This window comes from Nanorana parkeri, unplaced genomic scaffold (assembly GCF_000935625.1).
Source record: "Nanorana parkeri isolate BGI_ZX_2015 unplaced genomic scaffold, ASM93562v1 scaffold142, whole genome shotgun sequence".
NCBI lineage: Eukaryota > Metazoa > Chordata > Amphibia > Anura > Dicroglossidae > Nanorana > Nanorana parkeri.
In genome coordinates this window covers 790,602-800,746 of record NW_017306410.1, presented here as the reverse complement: position 1 = coordinate 800,746, position 10,145 = coordinate 790,602, and positions in this window count along the sequence as shown.

Genomic DNA, 10,145 nt, shown 5'->3' with positions numbered 1-10,145 from the left:
ATATATATATATGCCGTTCAAAAATGTGGAAGATTATTTTTGCTGTCAGATGCTGCTGATGTCATGCTTAGTTTTTAGTTTTTCATTAGGTGCTGAATATTTGATTGCTGATGAAAGGCTGTGCTGAATAAGGCTGGGCAACAACAACCCCTTATTGCAAACAGAGATAAGCAAATAAAGAAAAGATCCCCTTTGCCGTTCACCCAGTCCGCTTCTGCAATCCAGTTTAACGGTTTCTGATTTACTGATCTGCTCTTTTCTCTTTTTAGTTGCAGATATTGGTATTGAAGTAAATGGCATGCTGTGACAGCACATATACTATGAAGTGCGGGTTAAGGGTAAAAATATTTTTTTAAAAGACATAAAATGAACACAAGATGTACAGTGCACAAAAATGCTGCTGTTTTCTCTTTTTAGTTGCAGATACTTGTATTGAAGTAAATGGCATGTTGTGACAGCACATATACTATGATGCTTGAGGGTGAAAACATAAATAAAATCACATACAATTAAATTAACATAAGCAATAACTTGTGCAATATTTTTTCTTTAAAAATATACATTAAGGGCTTGTTCGCAGCATCTCCAATCCAGATCTGGATGAGTTTCTGCAAACGTATGTATGTGCATTTTTGTATGCATCTTGTATGTGTTCTCGTGCGTTTTTTCCCATTCCAGTGCATTTTGGTTGGTTTCATGTGTTTACATGCATTTCTGTGCGTTCCATTGCAGAAACAAAATGCTGCAGGTACTTTTTTTTTAAAAAGCTCTGAAACTGCACGCAATGGTGTGAACTAGCTCCATTTATGGAAAAACCATTGGAATTACTGTGTATGTGTTTCAGTGCAGATAAGAAATGTTCTTGTCTGGAGATGGTGTGAACAGGTCCTTAAGGGGAAAAGACCAACTTTACAAAAACTAAAGAAAATTAAAATGTATGTTAACCCAAAATCTATTTTGCAGTATATGTGGAATCATGTCTCACTTTATACAGTTTCCTTAAAGTACATGTTTGCTAAACAATTTCCTAAACCCCCTCCCTAGCCCCATCAGTACACAGATCTGGGTCCCTCCTCCAGCAGATTCCTACTTTCCCTGTCTGATGGCTGCGGCCTCCCTTGGTCATCAATAATTAGTGCCAGGTTGCCCATGCCTTTGTACTAATGTCCCTAAAGGTGCCCATACACCTTACGAATATCGGGCGATTTTCGTATGCAATCGCGTTTTTGTCCGATTTTCGTAAGGTTCATGGGTAGTGTGCAACCCCAAATACTGTACAATCGATTGACTTTTGACTAAGCAGCAGGTTAGAAAACTTTGGTCGATCGTACGATTTTCACAAGGTTGGTGGCGTTTCCGTATGTCAAAATTCATACGATCTACACTGCACATGCGCAGACGAAAATACGTGTGGTCGATTACAGCAATTCGTCCAGGTGCTTTCTTCTAATTACCGCTGATCCAACCTTGCGATAATCGGGGCAGGATGGGGCCGCCGTACGAAAATCGTACGACGGTTCGATCATCGGACGAAAAGTTTCGTCCGATGATCGCAAGGTGTATGGGTAGCTTGACTTGGATTTACTCATATAGCAGGAGCAATGTTCCATTCAATTTTATGGGATATCAGTACGCAGGTGAGGGGAAACCCAGCACTAAATTTGTTATTGGTCCAAGCTGAAGATAGCACAGGAGGCTGCAGTCATTGCACAATTAAATACTGACCTGCTGGAGTAGGGACACGGATCTTTGTATTGAGCGGACTAGCAAGGAGGGATTGGGAATATTTTTAGCAAATTTTAAACTTATTAGTCTGATGTCTAAAGATAAATAATGGGTAAATACATGTAATACATAATTATCACAAGAGTGGTGCTCCAATTCAGTAAAACAAGCCCTTGACAAAAAGTTACTAAGGACAAGTAGTGCACCCAACTCAATGTCATAACAAGCTAATCAATGTGACAATGAGCTGACCAATAAACAGGGATGTTGCTAGCTGCCTCCAACTCAGTGTGATAATGAGCTTACCAGTATGTAAGGATGTTGCTAATAGCACCCAACTCAATGTGACAAGGAGCTGACCAGTATATAGGGATGTTGCTAGTTGCATCCATCTCAATGTGACAATGAGCTCACCGATAAGTAGGGATGTTGCTAGTTGCATCCAACTCAGTGTGATAATGAGCTGGCCATTACATCGAGATGTTGCTAGTTGCATCCATCTTAATGTGACAATGAGCTGACCAATATGTAGGGATGTTGCTAGTAGCAGCCTGCAGGATTTCTGTATTTGTTAGCAGTGGTGTCTTTTAACTTGCCAATCCTACAGCAAGACCTAGCCACAGAGGGATCCACTTCATTGACCAATTACCAAATCTATGCGGTTTGAGTCCATACTCTCTTTTTCTTAGATATTGTTGCCACAGGAACACAGCTCCCTTACCATCCAGCTACTTCACAATAAAAGGAACCACTAAATTTGATTCCATGAAAGGAAGCCCCAAATAACCTTGCTGGCTTTGTCCTCAAACAGCAGCTGAAAAACACAGAGCACTCTAATCCAACATACAGTAGCTGGTACTAATAGTAAAATGTGAAGTTTTAGCTCTCAGTTCCTTATAGCAATAATAAACTATAATTTCACTTGAGCAAGATGTGAAATAAAGAAAAATGATTTGGTTGGTTCCTATGTATATATGTAACACGTTCCTTTTCCTCTGGTTTTTCTAAATTAATCCCATGATAATTATAGTCTGAAACAACTTCCCCAGAGCTTTGCAGTCTTACATGTTTTTACAAGTATGAGAAGGCAATTTAATCATAAAAAGAAAAAAATTAAGCTAAAATGTTTGCTGTTAAAAAAGGCACGAGGTTTTAAAACAGAGTGCTTTAGCATCTCAGTGGATGCTATCTGCAGAAATGGACATGTTTAGTGGCAGAGAAATATTGATATGCTCGTCATGAAAGAGTTGCTATGGAGTTCTCAGGCAGTAAGTGCCTTTGAGAGAGTTGTAAGTAGACAATAAATAAATGAGTAGATTTTATTTCGTTCCTTATGTATCATGATTTGCTATTTTTGGCAGCATTTCATGATGAGTGACATTGTAGATGACAAGAATAAAGTAACACTGTTCACACAAGTCAGCGTGAGGGTCAACTTTGCTTTAAAGCTATTTAAAGAAGGAATTGGAGATAACATAGTATAATGCAATCCACCTTGGTCAGCCAAAGATGTCAAGCTATGTTCAGTCTTATACTGCTGGCTAAACCATAATGGAGATGATTTATTTAATTATCCAGAACTACTTAAATAAAACTTGGGATTTAAAATTCAACTTCTGGTAAAATGAAAATGAAAAGCAACTGAGCTCTGAAGGTCGCACCCAAGGAAAGGCAGGCAGAGGGCAAAGGACTAGTTAGTTGTATTGTCTGCGGGCCCCCTGCAGCTGATTGTTTCCCCATTACTGACTTACCATGCCTTGTTCTGCACTGTGTCTCTGAGTGGAGATGTCCCTCTTGGTAGAGACAGGGCTCTGCTTCTTCATGTCAGAGCCTCCAGCAAAGAGAACGGTGAGCAGTACATTAGAGACATGAACAAAACTCACTGCCAATCTCCTGAGACTAGCAGAGGCAGCAGTGCCTCGGATCTCATTCTACAGATATACCTCTATTAGAATTTAGGCACAGGAGTGCCAATGTACCCGCACATACCAGGAAAAGCATTGGTAATTTTCAGGAGCAATTACAGAAATAAAATAGATGTTAGGGTACTGTTTAGGCACAAATAAGATTTCTATATTTCCCTATAACATTGCAAATCTTCACGTTTAGAGTTCAGTTCTACTTTAAAGATAACGGCAGACTTCAGTGCTAGCAGGGGGGGCATATGCCCCAAGCGCCGCATCAGGAGGGGTGCTCCTGGAGGGAAGGAAAGTAGAGATGCAGAGCACATAAACCAGTTTGCTTTCAGGTTACATTTTCTAGTGATGCTTCTGACATTAAAGTGGAGCTCCAGCCAAAAATAACGTGACACAATTAAATAGCCTCTTAAAAGATTAAATAACACAACCAACTTTTGCCGCAATATTCACCTATAATCCAAATTTCCCCTGCAGCACATGTTACTGCCACTAGAGGTCCTCAGTATAATGGACAACATTATTCAACCCACCTGCTCTGAGTCCAGGTCGTCCTGGGCCTGCCCCAGCCTGTGACTGGACAGTAAAAGGAGAAGCAGCACAGTGTTGAGCTCATCTCTCTGTCAGTTTGCTTTCTCCTCCTGTTAGCGTGCTTTTTGTGAGCACATGAACTGATTGGCTCACTGTATAGTTTCCTCCTCTCACACTCCAATCTTGCTGTACAGGAACTGCAAGAGGCTGTTTCCACATCAGATTCAGGTACTTACACTGCTTGCATTTAAAAATAGATTTAATGACATATTAATAATTACATAGCTGCATTAATTTGTATTTTTATAGCTGCCTAGAGTTCAGATTTACAGCAAGCCCTTGAACGGGTGTTCGAAGCTAGAGTTTCTCTTCCAGTGTTATATGTATCCCCTAGAGAAAAAAAAGAGTTCTTCTGTTTGGTGCATTACATCCAACATGATAGTTTTCTGCTTTATAAAATTATCTATATTACATAAAATAAACTGGATTCGATATCATCCATGCTAATAATTATTATGGTAATAAACAGATACGCTTTAAGTGGCACTTAAAGAGATGATGTCTGCAACTTACAGGTAAAAGTACCAAAGAATCAAGTATTTAAAATGTTTCTTTGCAGAGTTTTTCCTTTCCATAAGACATTTTTTATTAACTTTCAATGTGCCTCTAAACTTGCTAGCAAATCTCAATGATTTAGGATATGCAGCCCCCTCCCCACTTGCATATTACAACCCTCTCCTCTTCTAATTACTGTCTGTGTTGGCCCAGCTCCTCCACCTCTCTTCTCATCTCCCTACATAACCTTTTATGTAGCAGCCTGGGGATGAGCAAAGAGAAATACTATAGATTGTCACTTGAATGACAGCTCTGAGACTGGGGCTGCTTAGGATCACATCCAAGATGGTGGTGCCCAGCAGCAATCTCAGGGTTTTTGGATATCTACACAAGCAGTGGCGTCACAAGGGGGGTGCAACCCGCACCCATGTGGCACCATTGCAGGGGTGACACCAAAATGAATGACAGTGATTTTGATGTCACCCCCTCTAAAAAGTCGGGCGCTAGGTCATGGACCGAGAGCCCAACAGTGTCAGGAGAGAGGAGGGGACCCGGCGGCATACCTCATCCCGCCAGGTGAACGTCCCCTCCTCTCTCTGCCGGCGTCCATCACCAAGATGGCCGCCAACAGGCGTCAAGCAGATGGCCGCGCATTCGCACGACGACACCCAGCCTCGGGGCGCCCCTGTACACAAGGGAGGTGTTTACAGATCAATAACATGCATAACATATGTTAAATACACATACTGTATAATCTTATGGGAAGACTGTTGTTAAGATGAATGTTCTGGGGACAGGGTTCACAGACAAGACACGTTGACACATAAAGCAGGCTACTTGAAATGCACCTAAATATACTGCATAATGTAATAAAGCTGGCAAGCATCGCTATAAGAAAAAAAAAGCCTTTTTAACCTTTTTAAAGCAGACCTTTACCCAGATGCTCAGAAATAAACCATTATAAACCTTGTGAAACAATAATTTAAAAAAAGACCAATTTATTGGTATATTAAATTATTGCAATATGCAGTCTGTTGTTTTATTGATGACCTTTTTCATTTTTTACTTCTGGGACCCTATTCCGGTAACCATTTTAACTAAGGGCAAAGGATTCTGTCTCACTTGATCTCCTGGAATAGTTTCCCACCTCCAACCCTTCCTTCCCCGATGACATGCCTCTAATGTAGTGTGTGTAATATGAGTAGGAGGCATGCAAAAAAAATATATTGATGATTTAGCAAAATCTTGCAGGAATGTGTAAATGTATGCATAGCTCTCTATCAGCCTCCTTGAATATGTGACAGTATAAATCAGCTGAGGGGGAAAAAAAACTTTTACCTAAGATCTCACAGAGATCTCAATGGAAGGCACTGGTGACGTGACTTCCCACTGTGTCTGTGGGGCCCTGTCTACGTCACTGGTGCCTCACTAGACCAGGAAGTGGGATTAGATTTAATGTAAGTAAATTAATAAATATTTGATTTAGAACAGGACATGTAAATGTTTTAGGATGAGCATACACCAAGGATTTTTATTGTAGGGGGAAAGGTCCGCTTTGAGCTTCTTCAACTTTCACACCGATAAAACCTTCTGCTTAGAATAACCAGCCATAAGTTCACAGGACTGATGGAAGTGCTATTTCTGTGCCTCTTCTCATTCTGTGTGGGCTCCAGTGATCTCTACTGGAATGTGATCTATTTCAGATAGTATAAACTTGTGTTACCCTGTCTGACCTGCTTCTCTCATTTTGTCCCGTCAGAATGCTCTGCAGATGATGGATCTGGATGAGACAGTCCCAAAGGTGCAAAGTCTGCTTTTGACTAGTGAAACACATGCATATATTCATTGCCTAGTTGTCTGTTCATTCAACAAGCATTAAAGGAAGAGTATGCTATCAACACATCTTAAGGCAATGCATGTCAAAGACAAAGGGGATTAACTGATGAAAATGTCTGCTTCAAATGGCTACTCTTCCCTTTCAGTTGCTTTTTGCAGCACCTTAAGAAAAACAAAACAAATATATTCATAAGATTTTGATTTGATCCTGTAGCAACCTGGATATTACATTTTGTATTATTGTATTTTCTTGTCTGCATTTTCTTTTAAGCTAACCAAGCATGAACTGAATGAAAAAAAAAGCACAGGTTTTTCGCATCCACTCTAAACAGCTGCTGGCTATTGTATTCAGACAGCGACCGCTCCTGCAGTTGTGATTATCAGGACAGTGACTGCATTTGATAGAACACAGCCAACAATTTTCCACTCGGCTCACTCGATTTTTATATTGACTTTGGGTGGTGCTGACATGGCCACCCACAGCTTGAATTTCGCCAAATTTAGCAGGAATCGGCTAAAATTCAAGCCGTGCATGGCTAGCTTAAAGTGTGTTTCCACTTTTGCAGCCAAATTATGATAACACTGATTTTCTATTTGTTACATGTTTTTCATTCTCAAAGTATAATTTTTTTTAAAAACGAAATTGCTGCTTGCAATAAACTTGCTGAATTCTTAAAGAAAATTTTTTCTCTGTACTGAATTTTCTTCTGGATTGTAAGGGGGGTGGGGATGGCAATGTTCACAGTAATTAAACCTGTCTGTACTATGCTGGCTGATCTTATTGGTTGTAAACTAGATTTAAATACTGTTTGTCCTAACAAACAATTACAGAGGTAGACACTTGGCTTTTGACTTTATGTGAATTCAATAAAATCTCTCAAACTGGTGTTACCTACTTTCCAACTCCCCCTCATTTGGAGGGACCGTTTTTCTTTTGGAACCAAATCCCTCTGTCCCTCTTTCATCTTTGTACAGATGAAAAGGTTCTATTTAAAGTGACACTAAACTCCAGAGTTAAATCTTACAAATGCATTAAAGTACCCTATTAACAATACTGGACCTTATCTGTGTATCACTCGGCTGTAGATTCTCAAATCACCTCTGAATTGGTGCTGGCATTGTCCTTCCTTCTGGAGGATGGCTACTTTTGTTCCCCATGGTCCCTGTGTGTGTTGTAAAATAGCCATCATTCCAAGCTCACTCCTGTGGTGGACTACAATCTCAATACAAATTAGTAAACTGAACATGAGATTGTGGTCCATCACAGGAGCGAGCTTGGAGTGGTACAACGCACACAAGGACCATGGAGAAAAAAAGTAGTCACCCTCCAGAAGGAAGGACAATGTCAGCACCAGTTCAAAGATGATTTGAGGATCTGCAGCCGAGTGATACACAAATAAGATACAATTTTGTTAATAGTTAAGGTACTTAAATATATTTTTAAGATTTACCTCCTGAGTTTAGTGTCACTTTAACAACAAAAGTGTTATTCTGCACTAAAGCCTTTATTTTATCTCATTATCTATTTTGAAAAGCAAGTATAAATGAAAAGTAATGATGGGGGTAAAAAAACTGTTCTGCGTTGAAAAAAACCCCATAATTGGGGCATATCAGGGGTGTGTCTATTGCCAATAACTACATTGTGCTGGAGGGTGTCCTTTTTTCTCATCTTAGAAAGTTGGGAGGTATGGTATTATACAACTATTCCTGTCATTACTAGATCCTGACTCTTAACAATCATGCCTCCCTTTTGTGTTATGTTCATTAAATACTAATAGAGACATATAATATTAGATACAGTATCCCTACACAATGGTAAAACATATGACGTTCCTGCATTTTTCCAATTTGCAAAGGTTGGTAGGGTTTTTTGCATGCAATATAATACTGAACATATTGCTATGCACACTTCATAGCCAGCAAACAATTCAGGAATTCTTACAACAATCCAGATGGGACAATGTCATCTATATCTATAGACTTAGCAGCATATGTCCTTCCAAAAGTTTGGTAACAGAAACAGAATGGGGATATGTTCCCCCTAGAATGTAGCTATGACTCCCACCAGCAGTGTAGCGTTGGATGGGTAGTCATTCTCTCTTGCTTAAAGTGACATTAAAGTCACGTTTTTTTTCCCCCATTGTAAGTCTGCTTTTAATACTTACCTTATATGATGCTTCATGGTGTGATCATCTTCTTCCTTCCACCCGTTTCCAGCAGTCCTTCCAGCGCCGGTGCCAGTCTGATATCCAGCGCAGATATCTCAGTGTCCCACGGAGTCTGTCCGACCTGCACACTCCCGGCTGCGTGCATTTACTGACACAGTGTCTCTCCATGTTTCCCTGCCAATGACATGGACTGCGCATGCGCCCGTCCACATCATCCTCCTACACGGCCATTCAGATATGTGTACTGTAGCCGGGAGCGAGTGGCACAGACACAGGTAAGTATTTACCTGTTTGACAATTATTTTATTTTTTTGTTAATGTTGTGACATATGTCTGTTTGCTAGCAGCAGATATATGCAATAAAAAAAAATAAAAAAAGACTTTAATTCTACTTTAATTCTCTTTGAGTTGATTAATACAGTATGGGCAAATGAAAAGGTGGCATAAAGAACGACAGGCATATATCGCAAAACACCTCTACATCACTCACAGCTCAAATAGTCATAACATAATTTGTCAGTTTAGCTTGTGCAATATGAATTTTAAAAAATGTGAATTTCTTTTATTTGTAGATAATCATATAGTGCTAAAATCAGTGTAGCACTATTGTTATAGAATGGCAGTGTTGTTAGCTTAGTATAGAACAGTGCCTTAACACAGTCCAAGCACCTGCCATCTAAAAACCCGCGCAACTAAGCACTATTGCGCGGGTCAGTGAACTTAACACTGGCATTTTAGTTTTTGGTAGATGCCGGAGAGCTAAACCACCTGAGAACCTCTCTCTCTCTAGAGTCCATTAGAGACATCTCTATGCTTGAGTTCCTGAGACACCTGCATTGGCCATTATAAGAGGTTAAGAGGTTCCCACTCTCCCTGTTGTATTCTTTATTTTATATTATGGAAAATCCTAAAAAAGAGGTAGAAATAGCAAAGGTAGGTTGGAAAACCCAAAATTCCCAGGTGAAATCTAGAGTGAATCCAGGCATACCTTGCTGTTGGATTATCCAATGTGTATAGGAAGCCAGGGGTCGTCTCGGCCCATTAGGTTACACCTATAACTTAAATATCACTTTTGAGGGGACTGCCTCTTTAAATAAAATATGTTATCCAGACATTGCATATTCCTCAATTTTTGTAGATTTTAACAATTTAAAAAAAATTTGTTATGCTTATTAATTTTGCCACTTCAACATGTTTCAGCTTCTCCATCCTCTAGATCTCAGCTCTATAAATACCCAGGAAAATGTTTTTTAGGGTCCATCTTAAAGCCTCTGAAATGAGAATTTGCAAGATTGAAACCACTTTTCAGCTACCTTTTAAAGTGAGCTGTCTTGAAAGAAGTATAAGGGTTGTCATTGAATATTTGATGTCAGAAAGGTGCATGATTTCCTTTTTCTATACTTTTGCCAGGTCA